The sequence below is a fragment of the Pinus tabuliformis genome, chromosome 4_1, assembly GCF_031772625.1.
Source record: "Pinus tabuliformis cultivar Carrire ecotype Pingquan chromosome 4_1, CPIR1, whole genome shotgun sequence".
In the NCBI taxonomy this organism is placed as follows: Eukaryota; Viridiplantae; Streptophyta; class Pinopsida; order Pinales; family Pinaceae; genus Pinus; species Pinus tabuliformis.
In genome coordinates, this window is record NC_142303.1 from 977850271 (window position 1) to 977859144 (window position 8874).

The 8874-nt window shown below is 38.8% G+C and overlaps 1 pseudogene; it reads left to right on the forward strand.

Annotated features, from left to right (window-relative positions):
* The first annotated feature begins 7297 nt into the window (after positions 1-7297).
* On the forward strand, positions 7298-7948 carry LOC149179400 (putative N-acetyltransferase HLS1 pseudogene; annotated as a pseudogene).
* The last annotated feature ends 926 nt before the right edge of the window (positions 7949-8874 follow it).

Sequence of the window (8874 nt, forward strand, 5' to 3'; positions counted from 1 at the left end):
CCATTTGAGCATATGGATTTTATTATGGTATTATGTATTTTTTTATCTACATTTCCTAATCACAATATGTATATTGGTACATTCACAATCTACACATTACTTCCTTTATCATGGATTTCCTTCCTTTTTCTAGTATAGTTATATACACATATGTAAAATACTTCTAATAACAACATTTGATATATTAGGTTAACCCCCTTTTCTATATGATATCTTTTAAACCACATGAATTCCCTATTAATTCATTCCTACCCTTTTATTCATATTATAAGGAATAAAATGTTTGATATATTGATTTCCTATACCCTTAGATTATGTATAGGAATTGAGACCAAGTTCATAGGTTCACCTATTGTTTATCAACATGTTTGTGACCATTTCATGCCAATGATATTTGGTTTACTTTTTATGTTTTAAAATATATATATATATAAATATATATGCACTCTTGTTTTAAGTCTCTTGACTTGTGTAATGATTAACTGATGATTCTCGTTATACTATTTACCATTATGTAAAATATTGGATCTAACATCTACCACACATATGACTGTATGTTACTATTGTTGGATATTCGATACACATTGGAGATTTTAAAAGGGTTCATATTATATGATATGTAAGCATTATGTTCAGGCTCCATGGAGTATAATTCTATCGAAGGTTTTCTATATTATTCGATGAACATGGTGTGCATGCCTCTTTCCACATGTTATCTCCTGGTAACGAAAGAAGGGTTTGGTCAAACCATAAAATCGATTGTTAGAAATGTTTCTTGTTAAATATATGATGATTATTGATTAGGGGTTTTCCATTGTGTCCAAAGACTATTCAGACTATCGACTTCTCCATTTTCTCATTCATTCATTTTCAAACTGAGCTTTGACACTCTATTACTAACTATCCCTAGGTTCTTGAAATTATTGTGTCTAAATATTCTTAGCTCTTCAAGCCTATTTTGTTAACCTTCCAGAGCAGAACTATAACTTCATTCTCTTATGGAGTTCATCTGAGGTAACTATCTTTCATTTTCAACAAAGAGTTCTTTATTTATCATTGATTTCTCTTATAGTATTTATTATTGTTTTCCTTTGTATAGGCTCATTCTTCTCATTCTCTTGCTTGCAGGTATGTACAAGGATTCTTAGCCTAGACTTGGTTTTTCTTACCAGTTATGGTCATAGACCCTAATTTGTCATGTGATGGTTTTTAAGGAAAATTTATTTGCCATTGGACACATGATGTAGATTCTGTAGTGTTGGCTTGAAGGGGCCTAACCTAGGTTCAACATTATTTATCCAAACAAATCCCTACACTATTGGCCTTTTGAGCATCAGCCCGCGGAGTGCGGACTGAAATATCACCTGAAGCAGTATGGGGGGATGCTGGAACCAAGTTTCCGCACCCTGAGATGGGTGTGATGTCATTTGATCTCTTATATCCCTGCCTTCGCGCAGGTGATCTCGTTCTAGGGCTTGTAAGACAAACCCTCTATTCCGGCTTTCAATACCTTTGCAAAAGTATACGATCAACCTTCATGCAACCCTAACCTGGGGCTCAGGTACTTTCGCAGCGTGCCATGTAGATTCCTTAATTACCCTAAGTGATTTTCTTATCTTGCCGAATACTTAAGTTTATCGCTGCATAATCAGATATTCATAATTGCGTTTAATTATTCAATGTAACTGTATTCATTCACGCAACATAGAAGCATAACAAAGGAAATTCATACACAAAATATCCAAACCCATCAATAGAACAAATACACAGAAATTATAGAATAACTCCTTTTATTAATATCTTCCAAGTGTTACATACTTTGTTCACCCTGCGCACACAACTGCAGGGGTCCGCGCACTCAGCTGCAGACTTCTACCCTAGGTCTTTGTGCACTCAGCTGTAGAACCTCTACCTATGCTACAACCCAAGACTTAGACTTCTTGCTCTAAAGCTATGACTCTCTTACTTCTTCCATTGATTGATTGATCCCTCTAACTATTTTAGCTCTTTTTATACAATCCCATGATCCGCAGACCATGGGTAGATCTCTTAAAACCGACATTACTTTACAACACTAAGGGCAGACTACCCTTTGTGAAACATAATACCTTCATGCTCCATGACCGCAAAATGCATTGTCTTTACAATAATATTACAAAAACATGGGCTTTTAGACCCAAAACTGCCCTTGGCGGATCCCGCTCCGAACAGGCCCCCAACACAAACATCGTGACTCACCCTCGAGTCAATTGGTAGGCGCAAAGATATTTGCACAAAACCTGTCCAGCTCGACCCTCATGACCACAACTGCGACTATGCACTGAGTTGTTGCCTGCTTCTCATATTCGAATGTCTTCTCATTTACTACCCTTGCGCTATCAGCCTAAAGTTGTTGTTGTGTCGCTTGCAGAGTCGCAAGCTTGCCTTCAATGTTTCCTGTGATTGCATAAGCTTCCTCTAGGTAGGGCTTTAGTCACACCTTCAAAACTACTTCCTTGTGTAACGTTGCATCTACCCATTCCTTTAGCTGCTTGGCTAACCTCTGTGTTAGTGCGACGGTTCGCGTTGTGCCCTTAACTTCGTCATAGCAGTTGGAGTTCGCGCGCTTCCGTCTCGAGCCTCTGGATGTTTGGGTCCTCCTGCAAGCCGGTCAGGACCTCAAAAAATTGTTCAAACAATTGGGTACAACCTGCTACTGCACTCTCCACTACCGTGATTGCCTCTATGACAACGACCAGCTATTGTTCCTTTATCTCTGGTGGTGTTGAAGGCTGAGCTCTCAACTGGAGCTTTGTAATCTGCAAGTTCAACTCCAACTAAACCCACACGATCTCCGTCTGAGTGTCACGCACCCCTGTGGCCAATTTATGAATGCGGACCTCGATTAGGAGGAGGAATGGTCAATTCTGGGACCATTCTGTAGGCCTCCTCCAACTTGGGCAGTGTATTTTATAGTTCCACACCTCCCTTTAGCTGCCCAGAGCGCTAAGACTATGCTACTTTCATCTAGTCACATGGTTGGACCGCCAGTGTATGGCTTCAAGAAACTACCATTCACCTTTCCTCAGAAGGGTTCTCCATTTAACTTGACTAGATGTACCACTTCTTTGTCGGTAATCACCTTAATAAGATAAGGCCCTAACCAGTGCATCCTAAATTTTCTAGTAAAATTATCCTTGAATGTGCATAGCTTGATGTGTCAATCATGCCATGCCTTTTCATGCTGCTTTTGGACCTGCTGGTGAAATCCAACCAAAAATATTTCTTCTTCGAGCTCATCCAGCTATGCGAGCCTCTCTTCCAGGGCTCCGCGATCCGTCATACCTGTGAGCGCTACTATGCACAAACTAGGCATGATGTATTCCATAGGCATTATGGCTTCCACACCATAGACAAGCCTAAAAGGGGTTTGTCTCGTCAACTTCTTGCATGTCGTTCGATAAGCCCACAATACTGCAGGTATGCATAGGTCCCAATCACTTCACTAAGCATTGCAAACCTTGGTCAGTGCATTTTCAAGAACTTTGTTGAACGCCTCCACTGTCCCGTTAGCCTGTGGGTGATAAGGTGTGCTCTTCTGGTGATATACTTGAAATTCCTCTGTTAGTGCACTGATTGTCTCATTCAGGAAGTGCATACCATGATCACTCATCAAGATCCTTGGACATCCAAATCATATCAGTACATGCTCAAATAGGAACTTCATGACCATCACGCCCGTGCAATCCTTCACTAGCTGCGCTTCTACCCAACGAGTCAAATACTCTGTCACAGTGATAATGTACCTTGCTCTTGTCTTCCCTTGTAGCTAAATGGGTCCTACAAAATCTATTGCCCACTTTTCAAAGGGTTGCAACTTCATTTGTGGATTCAAAGTCATTTCAAGCCTCCACGATGGCTTGCCTATTCTTTGACATACATCACACACCTTGCAGTATGCATTTGAATGCTGATGAAGGGTTGGCCACCACAACCCTGTGCATAGAATCTTCTGCGCGGTTGTCTCCCTGTATAATGTCCTCCCACGGTGCCCCCATGAGAATCTATGAGGATGCTGCTTCATTCGAACTCAGGTACATACCGTCGCAATATCTCACCAGTCCCCATCTTGTATAGATGCCTAGCAATGACAGAGAAATCTGCCGCATGCACCACTAATTCCTTCTTTTGTTGGATAGAGTATCCTTCCAGTCCAGTTCTTGTTGTTAGGAAGTGTATTATATCCTCAAAATAACCATCTCTGACACACAATGCAAATAGTTGCATGTCAGGAAATTCTTCTTCCAAGTTAGTAGGTTCCTCCCCTGTTTCTATGTGCGACAGATGGTCTGGTCCCACGTTCAATCATTTAGGCTTCACAAAAACTTCAAAATCGCACTCTTGGAATAATAAGAGCCATATGCAGATTCGCCCTGCCAACACAGGCTTATTGACCAGGTACTTCACCATGGAGTGATTTGTATACATCTTAAATGGCCTCCTAGCAAGAAGTTCCGGTACTTCTGGAGCGCATACACCATAGCTAGCCCCTCGCGTTTAGTGGTAGAATATTTCTTCTCTACTTTGGATAATCTACAACTTACGAATGTGATAGGATGGTCCAATCCTTCTCTGCCATCCTGTATTAGTACTGCCCCAAACGCTATACATGACGCGTCGACATGTACATGAAACTCTTTCTTCCAGTTTGGGAATACTAGAATCGGCGCGACAACCACCTTTTCTTTCAATATATCCAAGCTTTTCTTACAGTCATCATTCCAACAGAACGTGACATCCTTCTTCAACAATTTTTCCATCGGCGTGGTGATCTGGGCATAGCTTTTGATAAACTTTTTGTAATATCCCATATGTCCCAAAGTAGTGTGTTGGGCCTCAAAATAGTCCCTATTTTCACTCCATTATTCACCAATATCTTCACATTTTACCTTCATGTCACCTCCATTCCACCTCCATATCATTACATTGACCTCATTATTGGGTTATAACAATGCTTTTCCAAAGTTTATTAATTCTTAACATTTTTAAGTGAATTTATGGCTAAACTTTAGAAAATAAGATGCTTATACTTATACCTAACAATTAGAATGAGGTTGTTGACATGTGTAGGCACAAAGGAAGCTTCCAGGGCATCTTTATGTGGCCTTGAATGATCAAATTCGAATTTGATAAAATAAGCCACATGGAAAAGATCATGATCTCATGGAGAAAATCATGGACCTCATGGAGGAAATCATGGAGGATAGGGTTATGTGTCTAGATGGTTGAGAAATGTATGGAACGAAAGAGAGATTAGTGGATCATCATTATGATTTTGTTATCTCATCTCATTGTATAAATAGGAGTACCTCCTCCATTCCAAAGGGAGGACTCTTAGAGCATTGTATCCAACTTATGATGGCATAGAATAAAGCTTCATTTTTCATATATTTCCACTATGTAGTTTTAGATATAAGTTGTACATATATTTCCATTATGTAGTTTTAGATATAAGTTGCTTTAATGTAGTATATGGAATAGCTTGTCACTTTGTTCTTAGGAGAATTGAGCTCACTCTAGAAGGATCAAAGGAACATGTTATTTCATATTAGATCTTATTTCATTTAATTGCTTAGATGTTTGATGTTTGAGGATTTGTTTGTGATTGATGAATGAGTTTTAAATTAGAATCTTATCAGCATATGAGAGGACAACCAAGGGTCTAAGTTAGGCTCTCTCTCTCTCCATTTGATTTGCATGATAATTGAAATTCATTCTTTTGCTTTTATGTTTCAAGTATCATATGAGGAGATAACCAAGAGTCTAAGTTAGGCTCTCTCTCCATTGATTTATATGGTAATTGAAATTCATTCTTTTGTGCTTTTATGTTTCAAGTCATTTCATTTCTTATGCTTATGAATGAATCTTAGTTTAGTTTGGATTAGTACATGAGAGGACAATTAAGAGACTAAGTTAGTCTTTCTCTCTCTTTGAATCTGAACAACAATTAAAGTTCATTCGCTTGTCTTCATTTCAAGTTTCTAGCTTTATGTAATCAATGATTTCTCTATGATACTATAGGGAAGGACAACCAGGACCTCCTTAGTTAAGAGCCTCCTCCCTTGCATATTATATTGAATCGTAAATAATTTAGCTAGACATAAAGTTAGTTGCCTACTCTTGCATATATATTGCTGGCACCATCACAAAATTATGAGTTTCCCTGGTCGATAATTTAATGCAGCAATTTAAGCCCAATAAATTGCCCAACATTTTGGCACCGTTGCCGGGGATGGTGCTAAGGGATTAGGCATTAGGAATTTAATTCAGTACTAGTATTTTTCAATAATTTGTGAAACCTAGTGACAGCAGGATCTTCACAAAGGAGTTTAAGTTTGAGTTTTCTAATGTTTCAGTATTTAGCTAGTTTTAAATTCAATCCTTTTTGAAACCCCCCTGCATGAATAAAAACGAATCAATCGATTAGTATGCTCTCTTCCTGCGCTTCATGCGATCAGGAAGATCAGAAAATCTATTGATTTCGTTCGAATAAAACTACTCTTGCTGGAGAACTAATGTGCAACATGACAATAAAGAATTTTGTGAATGAAAAAAAACATCTTTAAATTTTTAGATGAAATTTAGTTTTTTTAATTTTAAATTTAAAAAATAAAAATTTTAATAATATATGTATCATATATACATATTATTATTAAAAAAAAATAAAAAATTAACCATTTCTTTTGTTGTTTTTTTAGATATTAAAAAAAAAAAAAAACTAAATTCATTTTAGTTATTGTTTAATTTTAGAATATTTCTTTATTAGGTTTTAATAAAAAAATTTGTTGATTTTAAAAATCTCAACTTAAATAACAAATTAAAAAATTTTGTTTTTTTAATTTGTTGTTTAAAAAAAAGGAAAAACCTAAATCAATAAATAAAATCAACATAGAAAAATATGTTTTCATTTCTTTTAATATTTTCTTTTAAGATTTGTTGTTTAGAAAAAATTAAAAAAAAATATATATAAATAAAAATTTCCATGTACTAATAATATATATATATCTCATATATATATATATATATATATATATATATATATTATTATTATTATTATTAAAAAAAAAAATTCTTTCATTCTTTTGTTACATCGATCCCCAAACCAAAAAAAATCACATGATCTTTCTCATAGACATAGATCATAGACATGCAGATCCTCTTGTGCTATGAAAACCTCCCATTTGGAGTGATCATACTGATGCCTGGAGGCTTGTATGGATACTTGGGACGAAACTTAACTTTTCCATGATAAACTCCACTCTGCAGGATCGGTCATAGCCCAGCTTATGTAATACTGGTTGCTGAGATTGGACAACAGAGAGAGATCGTGGGACTGATCAGAGGCTGCATCAAAACTGTTGTGTGCAGTAGAAACATTCCGGCTGAAGACGCGCTGAAGGAATCTTCGAATCCCAGATATACAAAAGCAGCCTACATTCTTGGTCTTCGAGTCTCGCCAAGGCACAGGTGTTTGGGAATTGGGTTGAAGCTAGTCCAAACACTTGAAGCATGGTTGAAAGAAAATGGAGCTGAGTATGCATGCATGGCCACTGAGAAGGATCTATCAAGCATTTTACAGAGAAATGCAATTTTTCTAAGTTCAGAACACCGGCCATTCTAGTCCACCCCGTCCATGCCCACTCCAAACGAACGCCCTCCAGCGTTAAAATCTTGAAGCTCAACGTTGAACAGGCCGAAGCCCTTTACAGGCATAGGCTTGGTACCAGGGAATTCTTTCCCGCGGACATTGAAGCAGTGGTGAACTAAGCCTGGGCACATGGGTGGCCTTTCCCCGAAAGGAAGGCTGGCCGAGCTTGCAGAATTCCCCGCCGATTTCCCCAGTTCATGGGCCGTCATCAGCGTGTGGAACAGTGGCGATGTATTCAAAATGCAAGAGATGGGCATATAACTTCTTTGGTTGTGTTGCGCACGCACAAGAAACTGGGTCTCACAACGAAATAGCTCCATATTTGCAAAACCCAGTGCGAATGTAATATGTGCATTCTTTTTCACGCAAATCTGCCGCAGAAAGCATGAAAGAGTCATTGTGGCGAATGGCATTGCAGCCCCAGGATTTGTGTAGCAGAATGAATGGGTAGATGGTGATCATTACATACGTTGCACCACCTGGTCATTACACCATTCAGGATATAGTGTTGGAGTTAGAATTTCAAGGAGTTAAAAAGCAGCTTAAAATACTTCAGCGCTGGCCTGTGCTGCACGTACCAGAGAAAGTCCTCTGAACCATGGAGGGCCGACTTCTCCAGCGACTCCAATTTTCATGCGTAGGGCGTGACTTAGTCCTTCACCAGCCATGGCAGTAGACCAGATTCGGAAGATTCAGAGTCCGGAACTTTTTCTTTATTCTCCGTTTCGTCTGGAAATGCACTCTCGCATGGATCTGCCCGTGAGAATTTTATAAATACCTATCCTAAACCGACAGAATGCAGCGCTGAGATTCGAACTTCTCTGAATTAAATGGCTTCGGAGATCGAAGTTGTGAGGGACGCGGATGCTCAGGAGCACCAAAATTCCTCCTCATCCTCTGCAATAAACGAGACAGCGAACCGAATTGAAGAAGAGGAGGGTTGCTCCGTCTCCCTCCCCGATGCGGGAGGCTATCATGCTCTGCACTGGACTTCTGTGCGGGGTGCGATACAGGTTGCTAAATTGTTGCTTCAGGAAGGTGCTCGGGTGGATGCTGCCGATTTCCATGGATACCGGCCAACTCATGTTGCAGCTCAGTATGGGCAGACAGCTCTTTTGTATCATATTGTAATAAAATGGGGCGCTGATGTTGATGCACAAGCTGGTCTGAAAGCAGATTCTCCATTG